General features: G+C 51.1%; 1 protein-coding gene across 2 annotated transcripts in view; it reads left to right on the top strand.

The window, feature by feature from the left end:
• The window catches only part of MIPOL1 (mirror-image polydactyly 1), a 680,101-nt gene that overhangs the window by 296,135 nt on the left and 366,348 nt on the right, over nucleotides 1–17,618 (top strand). The window lies entirely within an intron of this gene.

Genomic DNA, 17,618 nt, shown 5'->3' with positions numbered 1-17,618 from the left:
AGCGCTACATTGTAAAAGCGTTGAAATGGAGAATAATCAAAAGCGCAAGTTTTAAGTGATTTGGTTTTGGGTCTGGTTTAGTATTAGTTGATTTAATATTTGACTTGACATAAGTTTAGGGTATTTGGTGTTGGGTCTGGTTTGGTTTTAGGTCGTTTGGTGTTGGGTTTGGTTTGGATTTAAGTGATTTGGTGTTGGGTCTGGTTTAGGTTTAATTTTTAGGTAATTTGGTGTTGGGTCTGGTTTGGTTTTATGTGATTTGGTTTTTGGTCTGGTTTGGTATTAGATGATTTTATATTTGGCTGATCTAGGTTTAGGTGATTTGGTGTTGGGTTTGGTGTTAGGTGATTTGACATTGCATCTGGTTTGATATTAGTTGATTTGATAATAGGTCAGATGTAGGTTTAGTTGAGTTGGCGTTGGGTCTAGTTTGGATGTAAGTGATTTACTGGTGGGTCTGGTTTGATTTTAGGTGATTTGGTGTTGGGTATGTGTGAGAAGTTGGCCTGATGTGCAGTGCTCACTATTCTAGTGATCACTATATATCAGTCCAAACAACCCTTATTGATGATTGGTTGTAAGTCAACCTTATAGACCAGCTATCCTAGTAGCATGGATACGAGCAGTCTAAGGCTAAGACTCTAGAGGGCGTGTTAAGCCAGCTGTTTTACCATCACATTACCCCTTGAACACCCAGTGAAAGGACACCACACAAGTGTTATGAAAATAAACAGTGTATTTATTAGAATCACAACAACCCTGTACTCTTTATGAGGACAGGGTGCTAGGCACACAACAAAACTCTTACGAAAATACTTAAGTTAGCACGTTATACACAAATGCCCGAGGGGCACGAAAAACCATATATTCTAAAAGTGGAATGCGAAATTACTAGCAGGTAAGTACAGTACTAATAGGCTTTGGAATCGCTAGGACTTGACTAGGGAATCGTTAGATTACTACTAGGAGGCCCAGGGGACTCGGGTGCAGAGTGTGCACTCTCACGCGGGATGCGGGACAAAGTCTATGGAAGCTAGTAAAGGCAAAGTTAGTGTTCACGGGCGAACCCGACCTGGTAGGAAGAAAACGACAGTGGATCCTGACCCTAGGATAGTGAGGCTATGCTGGGACACCGAAGTGCCGAAGTTACCTAGCCCAGGGGCTGCAGCTGCATAGGTCTGAAAAGACGTCGGGAATCTCGTTGCCGGACCAGGAGCCTGGAAGGAAGAAGTTGCTGGCAGGCGACCAGTGAAGGAAAGTTCGATGGATCCAAGCCTGGATCAAGGAAGAAGAAAACCTGAAAGCAGAGGGGACCAAGTTCTTGAATCACTAGCCAGTGATTAAGTGGGCACCAGGATGGCACCGGGCGAAGTCACCGCAGTCAGGTGAGTGGGCGCTGCTGGGCTCTGCAGTCTCTCGGACCAGGAGGCGTTGTCGGCGACCAGGATGGAGGTGCGAGCTGTCCCACGAAGGTTCTTGCTGTCGACGTCGCTGGACCCAGGATTGGGCAACCAGTCTTGGCAAATGTAAGGCCCACGCGGTGGACCTAAAATGGCGTCTTGGGCGGACCAGGAGGGTCCAGGTTACTTCTCCGATGGAGGGAAGCAAGGGCCAGTCTGGAGCAACCAGACTAGCAGCAGAAATGTCGTCGGGCGTCGTCGGGAAGGCCACAAGCCAGCGGGCTAGTAGCCAAACAACGCGGTGAGCAGCCAAAAGCAGAAGGGCCCCACGCAGATCGTGGAGATGCTGGGGGGCTGCACTTCGGTGCTGGAGCTGCTCAGGGTCGGGGCTTCTCGGACCCCAAAGCACTCACCAGGAATTCACTCGGCGGGCTTGCTGGAAAGAAGTCGTGCAGTCTTGCAGATGGCCGGTCCCTTGAGGTCTCGTCGCACCCACGGTTCTCAGCTGGGCTGTAGAGGTGGGTAGAGGTCAGAGGTGCCAGGGAAGCCGGTTCTCGTCGAGCTGGGCAGTCGGATTCCGGAGGAAGGACTTGCAGCAGACCGCAGTGCTCTTAGATGGTGCCTGCGGATGCAGGGTGACTACTCCTTAGTCACAAGGGAGAAATCTTAGGAAGAAGTCTTGAGTTCCTTTCGTGGAAAGTAGTTTCAGGATTCAAAGATGATCTGATTTGGAAGGGGGCCAGTTCCTACCTTTATCCTGTAAAAAGGGGCTGGCACGCGACTAAGTCCTGCCCTAGGGGTGGGACTAGGAGGGGGGTGGTTACACCCACTTCCTTTGCGGGCTTTTCCCCAGCACAGGGTCTGGAGTGACCCTGGAACTGGTTCCAGCCAGCCTATGCACAGTGAGCACCGGGGTGCCACGTGCAGTCACCTTCCTCTAAAGCCCTGCCTACCTACAATACACAAAACCCTGTCTGGGACGGTGCTGGCACCGCCCCTGGCAGGAAACCCTTTGTCCTTATCTCCTGCTCTGGGAGGACTCCCAGCAGCAGGAGGGCAGACTTGTGTCTCGGTGGCAGCATCCATTTTGTGGAGCTGAGGCTCTGTTTGACTTTAACCGGGGTTAGGGGTTACATACATGTCGTGTCCCTCTAGAAGGGTGGAATGCTAACCCCGTCGCCAGAATTGGCGAGGGGTTAGTATTCCAATTCGTATGACACCTTACTCGACATGTTTTGATAAAGCGATACCAGAGTTGGCATATAACCGCGAGGATTATAATGCACTTAAGAGTATATGGTATGCGATATCATGGAAACGGCTAAGGGATGGATCCCGAAAGCCGCTGACAGGCTCAGCTCATGCCAGAGCACCATCTCACACGATTCCAAGCACTCTGCCTTCAGGATTGTTAAGGCCTGCCATAGGAGTGACTGATAGGAGATCTGTGTGTCCATTTTAGGGTTAGATATAGGTATACTATATCTAAAGCAAGGGGTGATTACACCACCTTGCCCCAGCTGTCAAGCAGCCAGTTGTGTCAGTTTTGGATGGCCAGCCAGGGGTGGCATAATACATGCTGCAGCCCCTGGTAGGCCCTGGGTACACCTATGCCCTGGGTACCTAAGGTACACTGTGCAGGGACTGATAAGGTGACTCAGTATCCAATTTAGATATGTACCTAAGGTACATGGAATCCATTTTACAGAGAGAGCAGTAGGCCTGGGGTCCTGAATAGCAGGGCCCCAGGTCAACTAAGTCAGAAAACCAGCAAAACACCAGGCAAAAAGTTGGGGGCAACCATAGTCAGGGATCTACCTTCCTACAGTATGGTTCTGTTTTAGGTGTGGTTCTGTTTTAGGTGTGGGGTGTGGTTCTGTTTTGGGTGTGGTTCTGTTTTGGGTGTGGTTCTGTTTTGGGTGTGGTTCTGTTTTGGGTGTGGTTCTGTTTTGGGTGTGGTTCTGTTTTGGGTGTGGTTCTGTTTTGGGTGTGGTTCTGTTTTGGGTGTGGTTCTGTTTTGGGTGTGGTTCTGTTTTGGGTGTGGTTTGGTTTTGGGTGTGGTTTGGTTTTAGGTGGGTGTGGGGTATGGTTTGGTTTAAGGTGGTTTGGTGTTGCGTCTGATTCTGTTTTAGGTGGTTTGGGGTTGGGTTGGGTTTGGTTTTAGGTGGTTTGGTGTTGGGTTGGGTTTGGTTTTAGGTGGTTTGATTTTAGGTGGTTTGGTGTTGGGTGGTTTGGTGTTGGGTCGGGTTTGGTTTTAGGTGTGGTTAGGTGTTGGGTTTGGTTTTAGGTAGTTTGGTGTTGGGTCTGGTTTGGTGTTGGGTCTGGTTTGGTTTTGGGTCTGGTTTGGTGTTGGGTCTGGTTTGGTGTTGGGTCTGGTTTGGTGTTGGGTCTGGTTTGGTGTTGGGTCTGGTTTGGTGTTGGGTCTGGTCTGGTTTGGTGTTGGGTCTGGTTTGGTGTTGGGTCTGGTTTGGTGTTGGGTCTGGTTTGGTGTTGGGTCTGGTTTGGTGTTGGGTCTGGTTTGGTATTGGGTCGGGTTTGGTTTTAGGTGCTTTGGTGTTGGGTCTGGTTTGGTTTTAGGTTGTTTGTTGTTGGGTCTGGTTTGGTTTGGTTTTAGGTGTGGTTTGGTGTTGGGTCTGGATTGGTTTTAGGTGGTTTGGTGTGTGGGTCTGGTTTGGTTTTAGGTGCTTTGGTATTGGGTCTAGTTTGGTTTTAGATGTGGTTTGGTTTTAGTTCTGGTTTAGTGTTGGGTCTGGTTTGGTTTTCGGTGTGGTTTGGTGTTGGGCCTGGATTGGTTTTAGGTGGTTTGGTGTTGGGTCTGGTTTGGTTTTAGGTGGTTTGGTGTTGGGCCTGGGTTGGTTTTAGGTGTGGTTTGGTGTTGGGTCTGGTTTGGTGTTGGGTCTGGTTTGGTGTTGGGTCTGGTTTGGTGTTGGGTCTGGTTTGGTGTTGGGTCTGGTTTGGTGTTGGGTCTGGTTTGGTGTTGGGTCTGGTTTGGTTTTAGGTGTGGTTTGGTGTTGGGTCTGGTTTGGTGTTGTCTGGTTTGGTGTTGGGTCTGGTTTGGTGTTGGGTCTGGTTTGGTGTTGGGTCTGGTTTGGTGTTGGGTCTGGTTTGGTGTTGGGTCTGGTTTGGTGTTGGGTCTTGTTTGGTGTTGGGTCTTGTTTGGTGTTGGGTCTTGTTTGGTGTTGGGTCTGGTTTGGTGTTGGGTCTGGTTTGGTGTTGGGTCTGGTTTGGTGTTGGGTCTGGTTTGGTGTTGGGTCTGGTTTGGTGTTGGGTCTGGTTTGGTTTTGGGTGTGGTTTGGTGTTGGGTCTGGTTTGGTTTTAGGTGTGGTTTGGTTTTGGGTCTGGTTTGGTTTTAGGTGTGGTGTGGTGTGGTGTTGGGTCTGGTTTGGTGTTGGGTCTGGTTTGGTGTTGGGTCTGGTTTGGTTTTAGGTGTGGTGTGGTGTTGGGTCTGGTTTGGTGTTGGGTCTGGTTTGGTGTTGGGTCTGGTTTGGTTTTAGGTGTGGTTTGGTGTTGGGTCTGGTTTGGTGTTGCGTCTGGTTTGGTGTTGGGTCTTGTTTGGTGTTGGGTCTTGTTTGGTGTTGGGTCTGGTTTGGTGTTAGGTCTGGTTTGGTGTTGGGTCTGGTTTGGTGTTGGGTCTGGTTTGGTGTTGGGTCTGGTTTGGTGTTGGGTCTGGTTTGGTGTTGGGTCTGGTTTGGTGTTGGGTCTGGTTTGGTGTTGGGTCTGGTTTGGTGTTGGGTCTGGTTTGGTGTTGGGTCTGGTTTGGTGTTGGGTCTGGTTTGGTGTTGGGTCTGGTTTGGTGTTGGGTCTGGTTTGGTGTTGGGTCTGGTTTGGTGTTGGGTCTGGTTTGGTGTTGGGTCTGGTTTGGTGTTGGGTCTGGTTTGGTGTTGGGTCTGGTTTGGTGTTGGGTCTGGTTTGGTTTTAGGTGTGGTTTGGTGTTGGGTCTGGTTTGGTGTTAGGTTTGGTGTTTGGTCTGGTTTGGTTTTAGGTGTGGTGTGGTGTTGGGTCTGGTTTGGTGTTGGGTCTGGTTTGGTGTTGGGTCTGGTGTGGTGTTGGGTCTGGTGTGGTGTTGGGTCTGGTTTGGTGCTGGGTCTGGTTTGGTGTTGGGTCTGGTTTGGTGTTGGGTCTGGTTTGGTTTTAGGTCTGGTTTGGTGTTGGGTCTGGTTTGTTGTTGGGTCTGGTTTGGTGCTGGGTCTGGGTTGGTTTTAGGTGGTTTGGTGTTGGGTCTGGTTTGGTGTTGGGTCTGGTTTGGTGTTGGGTCTGGTTTGGTGTTGGGTCTGGTTTGGTGGTGGGTCTGGTTTGGTGGTGGGTCTGGTTTGGTTTTAGGTGTTTGGTGTTGGGTCTGGTTTGGTGTTGGGTCTGGTTTGGTGTTGGGTCTGGTTTGGTGTTGGGTCTGGTTTGGTGTTGGGTCTGGTTTGGTTTTGGGTCTGGTCTGGTTTGGTTTTGGGTCTGGTCTGGTTTGGTTTTGGGTCTGGTCTGGTTTGGTGTTGGGTCTGGTCTGGTTTGGTGTTGGGTCTGGGTTGGTGTTGGGTCGGGTTTGGTTTTAGGTTGTTTGGTGTTGGGTCGGGTTTGGTTTTAGGTTGTTTGGTGTTGGGTTTGGTTTGGTTTTAGGTGTGGTTTGGTGTTGGGTCTGGATTGGTTTTAGGTAGTTTGGTGTTGGGTCTGGTTTGGTTTTAGGTAGTTTGGTGTTGGGTCTGGTTTGGTATTGGGTCTGGTTTGGTTTTAGGTGGTTTGGTGTTGGGTATGGGTTGGTTTTAGGTGTGGTTTGGTGTTGGGTCTGGTTTGGTGTTGGGTCTGGTTTGGTGTTGGGTCTGGTTTGGTGTTTGGTCTGGTGTTGGGTCTGGTTTGGTGTTGGGTCTGGTTTGGTGTTGGGTCTGGTTTGGTGTTGGGTCTGGTTTGGTGTTGGGTCTGGTTTGGGGTTGGGTCTGGTTTGGGGTTGGGTCTGGTTTGGGGTTGGGTCTGGTTTGGGGTTGGGTCTGGTTTGGGGTTGGGTCTGGTTTGGGGTTGGGTCTGGTATGGGGTTGGGTCTGGTATGGGGTTGGGTCTGGTTTGGGGTTGGGTCTGGTTTGGTGTTGGGTCTGGTTTGGTGTTGGGTCTGGTTTGGTGTTGGGTCTGGTTTGTTGCTGGGTCTGGTTTGGTGCTTGGTCTGGTTTGGTGCTTGGTCTGGTTTGGTGCTGGGTCTGGTTTGGTGCTGGGTCTGGTTTGGTGCTGGGTCTGGTTTGGTGCTGGGTCTGGTTTGGTGCTGGGTCTGGTTTGGTGCTGGGTCTGGTTTGGTGCTGGGTCTGGTTTGGTGCTGGGTCTGGTTTGGTGCTGGGTCTGGTTTGGTGCTGGGTCTGGTTTGGTGCTGGGTCTGGTTTGGTGCTGGGTCTGGTTTGGTGCTGGGTCTGGTTTGGTGCTGGGTCTGGTTTGGTGCTGGGTCTGGTTTGGTGCTGGGTCTGGTTTGGTGCTGGGTCTGGTTTGGTGCTGGGTCTGGTTTGGTGCTGGGTCTGGTTTGGTGCTGGGTCTGGTTTGGTGCTGGGTCTGGTTTGGTGCTGGGTCTGGTTTGGTGCTGGGTCTGGTTTGGTTTTAGGTGTGGTTTGGTGTTGGGTCTGGTTTGGTGTTGGGTCTGGTTTGGTTTTAGGTGTGGTTTGGTGTTGGGTGTGGTTTGGTATTAGGTCTGGTTTGGTTTTAGGTCTGGTTTGGTGTTGGGTCTGGTTTGGTGTTGGGTCTGGTTTGGTGTTGGGTCTGGTTTGGTGTTGGGTCTGGTTTGGTGTTGGGTCTGGTTTGGTGTTGGGTCTGGGTTGGTGTTGGGTCTGGTTTGGTTTTAGGTGTGGTTTGGTTTTAGGTGTGGTTTGGTGTTGGGTCTGGTTTGGTGTTGGGTCTGGTTTGGTGTTGGGTCTGGTTTGGTGTTGGGTCTGGTTTGGTGTTGGGTCTGGTTTGGTGTTGGGTCTGGTTTGGTGTTGGGTCTGGTTTGGTTTTAGGTGTGGTGTGGTGTTGGGTCTGGTTTGGTGTTGGGTCTGGTTTGGTGTTGGGTCTGGTTTGGTGTTGGGTCTGGTTTGGTGTTGGGTCTGGTTTGGTGTTGGGTCTGGTTTGGTGTTGGGTCTGGTTTGGTTTTGGGTCTGGTTTGGTGTTGGGTCTGGTTTGGTGTTGGGTCTGGTTTGGTGTTGGGTCTGGTTTGGTTTTAGGTGTGGTGTGGTTTTAGGTGTGGTGTGGTGTTGGGTCTGGTTTGGTGTTGGGTCTGGTTTGTTGCTGGGTCTGGTTTGTTGCTGGGTCTGGTTTGTTGCTGGGTCTGGTTTGGTGCTGGGTCTGGTTTGGTGCTGGGTCTGGTTTGGTGCTGGGTCTGGTTTGGTGCTGGGTCTGGTTTGGTGCTGGGTCTGGTTTGGTGCTGGGTCTGGTTTGGTGCTGGGTCTAGTTTGGTTTTAGGTGTGGTGTGGTGTTGGGTCTGGTTTGATGTTGGGTCTGGTTTGATGTTGGGTCTGGTTTGGTGTTGGGTCTGGTTTGGTGTTGGGTCTGGTTTGGTTTTAGGTGTGGTGTGGTGTTGGGTCTGGTTTGGTGTTGGGTCTGGTTTGGTGTTGGGTCTGGTTTGGTGTTGGGTCTAGTTTGGTTTTAGGTCTGGTTTGGTGTTGGGTCTAGTTTGGTTTTAGGTGTGGTGTGGTGTTGGGTCTGGTTTGATGTTGGGTCTGGTTTGATGTTGGGTCTGGTTTGGTGTTGGGTCTGGTTTGGTGTTGGGTCTGGTTTGGTGTTGGGTCTGGTTTGGTGTTGGGTCGGGTTTGGTTTTAGGTGTGGTTTGGTGTTGCGTCTGGTTTGGTGTTGCGTCTGGTTTGGTGTTGGGTCTGGTTTGGTGCTGGGTCTGGTTTGGTGCTGGGTCTGGTTTGGTGCTGGGTCTGGTTTGGTGCTGGGTCTGGTTTGGTGCTGGGTCTGGTTTGGTGCTGGGTCTGGTTTGGTGCTGGGTCTGGTTTGGTGCTGGGTCTGGTTTGGTGCTGGGTCTGGTTTGGTGCTGGGTCTGGTTTGGTGCTGGGTCTGGTTTGGTGCTGGGTCTGGTTTGGTGCTGGGTCTGGTTTGGTGCTGGGTCTGGTTTGGTGCTGGGTCTGGTTTGGTGCTGGGTCTGGTTTGGTGCTGGGTCTGGTTTGGTGCTGGGTCTGGTTTGGTGCTGGGTCTGGTTTGGTGCTGGGTCTGGTTTGGTGCTGGGTCTGGTTTGGTGCTGGGTCTGGTTTGGTGCTGGGTCTGGTTTGGTGCTGGGTCTGGTTTGGTGCTGGGTCTGGTTTGGTGCTGGGTCTGGTTTGGTGCTGGGTCTGGTTTGGTGCTGGGTCTGGTTTGGTGCTGGGTCTGGTTTGGTGCTGGGTCTGGTTTGGTGCTGGGTCTGGTTTGGTGCTGGGTCTGGTTTGGTGCTGGGTCTGGTTTGGTGCTGGGTCTGGTTTGGTGCTGGGTCTGGTTTGGTGCTGGGTCTGGTTTGGTGCTGGGTCTGGTTTGGTGCTGGGTCTGGTTTGGTTTTAGGTGTGGTGTGGTGTTGGGTCTGGTTTGGTGTTGGGTCTGGTTTGGTGTTGGGTCTGGTTTGGTTTTGGGTCTGGTTTGGTGTTGGGTGTGGTTTGGTGTTGGGTGTGGTTTGGTGTTGGGTGTGGTTTGGTTTTGGGTCTGGTTTGGTGTTGTCTGGTTTGGTGTTGTCTGGTTTGGTGTTGGGTCTGGTTTGGTGTTGGGTCTGGTTTGGTTTTGGGTCTGGTTTGGTGTTGGGTCTGGTTTGGTGTTGGGTCTGGTTTGGTGTTGGGTCTGGTTTGGTGTTGGGTCTGGTTTGGTGTTGGGTCTGGTTTGGTTTAAGGTGTGGTTTGGTGTTGGGTCTGGTTTGGTGTTGGGTCTGGTTTGGTGTTGGGTCTGGTTTGGTGTTGGGTCTGGTTTGGTGTTGGGTCTGGTTTGGTGTTGGGTCTGGTTTGGTGTTGGGTCTGGTTTGGTGCTGGGTCTGGTTTGGTGCTGGGTCTGGTTTGGTGCTGGGTCTGGTTTGGTGCTGGGTCTGGTTTGGTGCTGGGTCTGGTTTGGTGTTGGGTCTGGTGTGGTGTTGGGGTCTGGTTTGGTGTTGGGGTCTGGTTTGGTGTTGGGGTCTGGTTTGATGTTGGGTCTGGTTTGATGTTGGGTCTGGTTTGGTTTTGGGTCTGGTTTGGTTTTAGGTGCTTTGGTGTTGGGTCTGGTTTGGTTTTAGATTGTTTGGTGTTGGGTCTGGTTTGGTTTTAGGTGTGGTTTGGTTTTAGTTCTGGTTTGGTGTTGGGTCTGGTTTGGTTTTCGGTGTGGTTTGGTGTTGGGCCTGGATTGGTTTTAGGTGTGGTTTGGTGTTGGGTCTGGTTTGGTGTTGGGTCTGGTTTGGTGTTGGGGTCTGGTTTGGTGTTGGGTCTGGTTTGGTGTTGTGTCTGGTTTGGTGTTGGGTCTGGTTTGGTGTTGTCTGGTTTGGTGTTGTCTGGTTTGGTGTTGTCTGGTTTGGTGTTGTCTGGTTTGGTGTTGGGTCTGGTTTGGTGTTGGGTCTGGTTTGGTTTTGGGTGTGGTTTGATGTTGGGTCTGGTTTGGTGTTGGGTCTGGTTTGGTGTTGGGTCTGGTTTTTTGTTGGGTCTGGTTTGGTGTTGGGTCTGGTTTGGTGTTGGGTCTGGTTTGGTTTAAGGTGTGGTTTGGTGTTGGGTCTGGTTTGGTGTTGGGTCTGGTTTGGTGTTGGGTCTGGTTTGGTGTTGGGTCTGGTTTGGTGTTGGGTCTGGTTTGGTGTTGGGTCTGGTTTGGTGCTGGGTCTGGTTTGGTGCTGGGTCTGGTTTGGTGCTGGGTCTGGTTTGGTGCTGGGTCTGGTTTGGTGCTGGGTCTGGTTTGGTGCTGGGTCTGGTTTGGTGCTGGGTCTGGTTTGGTGCTGGGTCTGGTTTGGTGCTGGGACTGGTTTGGTGCTGGGACTGGTTTGGTGCTGGGACTGGTTTGGTGCTGGGACTGGTTTGGTGCTGGGTCTGGTTTGGTGCTGGGTCTGGTTTGGTGTTGGGTCTGGTGTGGTTTTAGGTGTGGTGTGGTGTTGGGTCTGGTTTGGTGTTGGGTCTGGTTTGGTGTTGGGGTCTGGTTTGGTGTTGGGGTCTGGTTTGATGTTGGGTCTGGTTTGATGTTGGGTCTGGTTTGGTTTTGGGTCTGGTTTGGTTTTAGGTGCTTTGGTGTTGGGTCTGGTTTGGTTTTAGATTGTTTGGTGTTGGGTCTGGTTTGGTTTTAGGTGTGGTTTGGTTTTAGTTCTGGTTTGGTGTTGGGTCTGGTTTGGTTTTCGGTGTGGTTTGGTGTTGGGCCTGGATTGGTTTTAGGTGTGGTTTGGTGTTGGGTCTGGTTTGGTGTTGGGTCTGGTTTGGTGTTGGGGTCTGGTTTGGTGTTGGGGTCTGGTTTGGTGTTGAGGTCTGGTTTGGTGTTGAGGTCTGGTTTGGTGTTAGGTGGTTTGGTGTTGGGTCTGGTTTGGTGTTGGGTCTGGTTTGGTGTTGGGTCTGGTTTGGTGTTGGGTCTGGTTTGGTGTTGGGTCTGGTTTGGTGTTGGGTCTGGTTTGGTGTTGGGTCTGGTTTGGTGTTGGGTCTGGTTTGGTGTTGGGTCTGGTTTGGTGTTGGGTCTGGTTTGGTTTAAGGTGTGGTTTGGTGTTGGGTCTGGTTTGGTGTTGGGTCTGGTTTGGTGTTGGGTCTGGTTTGGTGTTGGGTCTGGTTTGGTGTTGGGTCTGGTTTGGTGTTGGGTCTGGTTTGAGGTGCTTTGGTGTTGGGTGTGGTTTGGTGTTGGGTGTGGTTTGAGGTGCTTTGGTGTTGGGTGTGGTTTGGTGTTGGGTGTGGTTTGGTGTTGGGTGTGGTTTGGTGTTGGGTGTGGTTTGGTGTTGGGTGTGGTTTGGTTTTACGTGTGGTTTGGTTTTACGTGTGGTTTGGTGTTGGGTCTGGTTTGGTGTTGGGTCTGGTTTGGTGTTGGGTCTGGTTTGGTGTTGGGTCTGGTTTGGTGTTGGGTCTGGTTTGGTGTTGGGTCTGGTTTGGTGTTGGGTCTGGTTTGGTGTTGGGTCTGGTTTGGTGTTGGGTCTGGTTTGGTGCTGGGTCTGGTTTGGTGCTGGGTCTGGTTTGGTGCTGGGTCTGGTTTGGTGCTGGGTCTGGTTTGGTGCTGGGTCTGGTTTGGTGCTGGGTCTGGTGTGGTGTTGGGTCTGGTTTGGTGTTGGGTCTGGTTTGGTGTTGGGTCTGGTTTGTTGTTGGGGTCTGGTTTGGTGTTGGGTCTGGTTTGATGTTGGGTCTGGTTTGATGTTGGGTCTGGTTTGATGTTGGGTCTGGTTTGATGTTGGGTCTGGTTTGATGTTGGGTCTGGTTTGATGTTGGGTCTGGTTTGATGTTGGGTCTGGTTTGATGTTGGGTCTGGTTTGGTGTTGGGTCTTGTTTGGTTTTGGGTCTGGTTTGGTTTTAGGTGCTTTGGTGTTGGGTCTGGTTTGGTTTTAGATTGTTTGGTGTTGGGTCTAGTTTGGTTTTAGGTGTGGTTTGGTTTTAGTTCTGGTTTGGTGTTGGGTCTGGTTTGGTTTTCGGTGTGGTTTGGTGTTGGGCCTGGATTGGTTTTAGGTGTGGTTTGGTGTTGGGTCTGGTTTGGTGTTGGGTCTGGTTTGGTGTTGGGTCTGGTTTGGTGTTAGGTCTGGTTTGGTGTTGGGTCTGGTTTGGTGTTGGGTCTGGTTTGGTGTTGGGTCTGGTTTGGTGTTGGGTCTGGTTTGGTTTTAGGTGTGGTTTGGTGTTGGGTCTGGTTTGGTGTTGGGTCTGGTTTGGTGTTGGGTCTGGTTTGGTGTTGGGTCTGGTTTGGTGTTGGGTCTGGTTTGGTGTTGGGTCTGGTTTGGTGTTGGGTCTGGTTTGGTGTTGGGTCTGGTTTGGTGTTGGGTCGGGTTTGGTGTTGGGTCGGGTTTGGTGTTGGGTCTGGTTTGGTGTTGGGTCAGGTTTGGTTTTAGGTGGTTTGGTGTGTGGGTCTGGTTTGGTTTTAGGTGCTTTGGTGTTGGGTCTAGTTTGGTTTTAGGTGTGGTTTGGTTTTAGTTCTGGTTTGGTGTTGGGTCTGGTTTGGTTTTCGGTGTGGTTTGGTGTTGGGTCTAGTTTGGTTTCAGTTCTGGTTTGGTTTCAGTTCTGGTTTGGTGTTGGGTCTGGTTTGGTGTTGGGTGTGGTTTGGTGTTGGGTGTGGTTTGGTGTTGGGTGTGGTTTGGTGTTGGGTGTGGTTTGGTGTTGGGTGTGGTTTGGTGTTGGGTGTGGTTTGGTGTTGGGTCTGGTTTGGTGTTGGGTCTGGTTTGGTGTTGGGTCTGGTTTGGTGTTGGGTCTGGTTTGGTGTTGGGTCTGGGTTGGTGTTGGGTCTGGTTTGGTGTTGGGTGTGGTTTGGTTTTACGTGTGGTTTGGTGTTGGGTCTGGTTTGGTGTTGGGTCTGGTTTGGTGTTGGGTCTGGTTTGGTGTTGGGTCTGGTTTGGTGTTGGGTCTGGTTTGGTGTTGGGTCTGGTTTGGTGTTGGGTCTGGTTTGGTGTTGGGTCTGGTTTGGTGTTGGGTCTGGTTTGGTGTTGGGTCTGGTTTGGTGTTGGGTCTGGTCTGGTGTTGGGTCTGGTTTGGTGTTGGGTCTGGTTTGGTGTTGGGTCTGGTTTGGTGTTGGGTCTGGTTTGGTGTTGGGTCTGGTTTGGTTTTAGGTGTGGTTTGGTGTTGGGTCTGGTTTGGTGTTGGGTCTGGTTTGGTGTTGGGTCTGGTTTGGTGTTGGGTCTGGTTTGGTGTTGGGTCTGGTTTGGTGTTGGGTCTGGTTTGGTGTTGGGTCTGGTTTGGTGTTGGGTCTGGTTTGGTGTTGGGTCTGGTTTGGTGTTGGGTCTGGTTTGGTGTTGGGTCTGGTTTGGTGTTGGGTCGGGTTTGGTGTTGGGTCGGGTTTGGTGTTGGGTCTGGTTTGGTGTTGGGTCTGGTTTGGTGTTGGGTCTGGTTTGGTGTTGGGTCTGGTTTGGTGTTGGGTCTGGTTTGGTGTTGGGTCTGGTTTGATGTTGGGTCTGGTTTGGTGTTGCGTCTGGTTTGGTGTTGGGTCTGGTTTGGTTTTAGGTGCTTTGGTGTTGGGTCTAGTTTGGTTTTAGGTGTGGTTTGGTTTTAGTTCTGGTTTGGTGTTGGGTCTGGTTTGGTTTTCGGTGTGGTTTGGTGTTGGGTCTAGTTTGGTTTTAGGTGTGGTTTGGTTTTAGTTCTGGTTTGGTGTTGGGTCTGGTTTGGTGTTGGGTGTGGTTTGGTGTTGGGTGTGGTTTGGTGTTGGGTGTGGTTTGGTGTTGGGTGTGGTTTGGTGTTGGGTGTGGTTTGGTGTTGGGTGTGGTTTGGTTTAACGTGTGGTTTGGTGTTGGGTGTGGTTTGGTTTTAATTCTGGTTTGGTGTTGGGTCTGGTTTGGTTTTCGGTGTGGTTTGGTTTTAGTTCTGGTTTGGTGTTGGGTCTGGTTTGGTGTTGGGTCTGGTTTGGTGTTGGGTCTGGTTTGGTGTTGGGTGTGGTTTGGTGTTGGGTGTGGTTTGGTTTTGGGTGTGGTTTGGTGTTGGGTCTGGTTTGGTGTTGGGTCTGGTTTGGTGTTGGGTCTGGTTTGGTGTTGGGTCTGGTTTGGTGTTGGGTGTGGTTTGGTTTTACGTGTGGTTTGGTTTTACGTGTGGTTTGGTTTTACGTGTGGTTTGGTGTTGGGTCTGGTTTGGTGTTGGGTCTGGTTTGGTGTTGGGTCTGGTTTGGTGTTGGGTCTGGTTTGGTGTTGGGTCTGGTTTGGTGTTGGGTCTGGTTTGGTGTTGGGTCTGGTTTGGTGTTGGGTGTGGTTTGGTTTTACGTGTGGTTTGGTGTTGGGTGTGGTTTGGTTTTACGTGTGGTTTGGTGTTGGGTGTGGTTTGGTTTTAGTTCTGGTTTGGTGTTGGGTGTGGTTTGGTGTTGGGTCTGGTTTGGTGTTGGGTGTGGTTTGGTGTTGGGTGTGGTTTGGTGTTGGGTGTGGTTTGGTGTTGGGTGTGGTTTGGTGTTGGGTGTGGTTTGGTGTTGGGTCTGGTTTGGTGTTGGGTCTGGTTTGGTGTTGGGTCTGGTTTGGTGTTGGGTCTGGTTTGGTGTTGGGTCTGGTTTGGTGTTGGGTCTGGTTTGGTGTTGGGTCTGGTCTGGTGTTGGGTCTGGTTTGGTGTTGGGTCTGGTTTGGTGTTGGGTCTGGTTTGGTGTTGGGTCTGGTTTGGTGTTGGGTCTGGTTTGGTTTTGGGTCTGGTTTGGTGTTGGGTCTGGTTTGGTGTTGGGTCTGGTTTGGTGTTGGGTCTGGTTTGGTGTTGGGTCTGGTTTGGTGTTGGGTCTGGTTTGGTGTTGGGTCTGGTTTGGTGTTGGGTCTGGTTTGGTGTTGGGTCTGGTTTGGTGTTGGGTCTGGTTTGGTGTTGGGTCTGGTTTGGTGTTGGGTCGGGTTTGGTGTTGGGTCGGGTTTGGTGTTGGGTCTGGTTTGGTGTTGGGTCAGGTTTGGTTTTAGGTGGTTTGGTGTGTGGGTCTGGTTTGGTTTTAGGTGCTTTGGTGTTGGGTCTAGTTTGGTTTTAGGTGTGGTTTGGTTTTAGTTCTGGTTTGGTGTTGGGTCTGGTTTGGTTTTCGGTGTGGTTTGGTGTTGGGTCTAGTTTGGTTTCAGTTCTGGTTTGGTTTCAGTTCTGGTTTGGTGTTGGGTCTGGTTTGGTGTTGGGTGTGGTTTGGTGTTGGGTGTGGTTTGGTGTTGGGTGTGGTTTGGTGTTGGGTGTGGTTTGGTGTTGGGTGTGGTTTGGTGTTGGGTGTGGTTTGGTGTTGGGTCTGGTTTGGTGTTGGGTCTGGTTTGGTGTTGGGTCTGGTTTGGTGTTGGGTCTGGTTTGGTGTTGGGTCTGGGTTGGTGTTGGGTCTGGGTTGGTGTTGGGTCTGGGTTGGTGTTTGGTCTGGTTTGGTTTTACGTGTGGTTTTGTGTTGGGTGTGGTTTGGTGTTGGGTGTGGTTTGGTGTTGGGTGTGGTTTGGTGTTGGGTGTGGTTTGGTGTTGGGTGTGGTTTGGTGTTGGGTGTGGTTTGGTGTTGGGTGTGGTTTGGTGTTGGGTGTGGTTTGGTGTTGGGTCTGGTTTGGTGTTGGGTGTGGTTTGGTGTTGGGTCTGGTTTGGTGTTGGGTCTGGTTTGGTGTTGGGTCTGGTTTGGTGTTGGGTCTGGTTTGGTGTTGGGTCTGGTTTGGTGTTGGGTCTGGTTTGGTTTTACGTGTGGTTTTGTGTTGGGTGTGGTTTGGTGTTGGGTCTGGTTTGAGGTGCTTTGGTGTTGGGTGTGGTTTGGTGTTGGGTGTGGTTTGGTGTTGGGTGTGGTTTGGTGTTGGGTGTGGTTTGGTGTTGGGTGTGGTTTGGTTTTACGTGTGGTTTGGTTTTACGTGTGGTTTGGTGTTGGGTCTGGTTTGGTGTTGGGTCTGGTTTGGTGTTGGGTCTGGTTTGGTGTTGGGTCTGGTTTGGTGTTGGGTCTGGTTTGGTGTTGGGTCTGGTTTGGTGTTGGGTCTGGTTTGGTGTTGGGTCTGGTTTGATGTTGGGTCTGGTTTGGTGTTGCGTCTGGTTTGGTGTTGGGTCTGGTTTGGTTTTAGGTGCTTTGGTGTTGGGTCTAGTTTGGTTTTAGGTGTGGTTTGGTTTTAGTTCTGGTTTGGTGTTGGGTCTGGTTTGGTTTTCGGTGTGGTTTGGTGTTGGGTCTAGTTTGGTTTTAGGTGTGGTTTGGTTTTAGTTCTGGTTTGGTGTTGGGTGTGGTTTGGTGTTGGGTGTGGTTTGGTGTTGGGTGTGGTTTGGTGTTGGGTGTGGTTTGGTGTTGGGTGTGGTTTGGTGTTGGGTGTGGTTTGGTTTAACGTGTGGTTTGGTGTTGGGTGTGGTTTGGTTTTAATTCTGGTTTGGTGTTGGGTCTGGTTTGGTTTTCGGTGTGGTTTGGTTTTAGTTCTGGTTTGGTGTTGGGTCTGGTTTGGTGTTGGGTCTGGTTTGGTGTTGGGTCTGGTTTGGTGTTGGGTGTGGTTTGGTGTTGGGTGTGGTTTGGTTTTGGGTGTGGTTTGGTGTTGGGTCTGGTTTGGTGTTGGGTCTGGTTTGGTGTTGGGTCTGGTTTGGTGTTGGGTCTGGTTTGGTGTTGGGTCTGGTTTGGTGTTGGGTGTGGTTTGGTTTTACGTGTGGTTTGGTTTTACGTGTGGTTTGGTTTTACGTGTGGTTTGGTGTTGGGTCTGGTTTGGTGTTGGGTCTGGTTTGGTGTTGGGTCTGGTTTGGTGTTGGGTCTGGTTTGGTGTTGGGTCTGGTTTGGTGTTGGGTCTGGTTTGGTGTTGGGTGTGGTTTGGTTTTACGTGTGGTTTGGTGTTGGGTGTGGTTTGGTTTTACGTGTGGTTTGGTGTTGGGTGTGGTTTGGTTTTAGTTCTGGTTTGGTGTTGGGTGTGGTTTGGTGTTGGGTCTGGTTTGGTGTTGGGTGTGGTTTGGTGTTGGGTGTGGTTTGGTGTTGGGTGTGGTTTGGTGTTGGGTGTGGTTTGGTGTTGGGTCTGGTTTGGTGTTGGGTCTGGTTTGGTGTTGGGTCTGGTTTGGTGTTGGGTCTGGTTTGGTGTTGGGTCTGGTTTGGTGTTGGGTCTGGTTTGGTGTTGGGTCTGGTTTGGTGTTGGGTGTGGTTTGGTGTTACGTGTGGTTTGGTGTTGGGTGTGGTTTGGTTTTACGTGTGGTTTGGTGTTGGGTGTGGTTTGGTTTTAGTTCTGGTTTGGTGTTGGGTCTGGTTTGGTTTTCGGTGTGGTTTGGTGTTGGGTCTAGTTTGGTTTTAGGTGTGGTTTGGTTTTAGTTCTGGTTTGGTGTTGGGTCTGGTTTGGTGTTGGGTCTGGTTTGGTGTTGGGTCTGGTTTGGTGTTGGGTGTGGTTTGGTGTTGGGTGTGGTTTGGTTTTACGTGTGGTTTGGTGTTGGGTGTGGTTTGGTGTTGGGTCTGGTTTGGTGTTGGGTGTGGTTTGGTGTTGGGTGTGGTTTGGTGTTGGGTGTGGTTTGGTTTTACGTGTGGTTTGGTGTTGGGTGTGGTTTGGTGTTGGGTGTGGTTTGGTGTTGGGTGTGGTTTGGTTTTACGTGTGGTTTGGTGTTGGGTGTGGTTTGGTGTTGGGTGTGGTTTGGTGTTGGGTGTGGTTTGGTGTTGGGTCTGGTTTGGTGTTGGGTCTGGTTTGGTGTTGGGTCTGGTTTGGTGTTGGGTGTGGTTTGGTGTTGGGTGTGGTTTGGTGTTGGGTCTGGTTTGGTTTTACGTGTGGTTTGGTTTTACGTGTGGTTTGGTGTTGGGTCTGGTTTGGTGTTGGGTGTGGTT

The sequence above is a fragment of the Lissotriton helveticus genome, chromosome 9 (genome assembly GCF_964261635.1).
Source record: "Lissotriton helveticus chromosome 9, aLisHel1.1, whole genome shotgun sequence".
Lineage (NCBI taxonomy): Eukaryota > Metazoa > Chordata > Amphibia > Caudata > Salamandridae > Lissotriton > Lissotriton helveticus.
The sequence above is the reverse complement of the archived record's forward strand: the minus strand, read 5'-3'. Positions and strand labels throughout refer to the sequence as shown.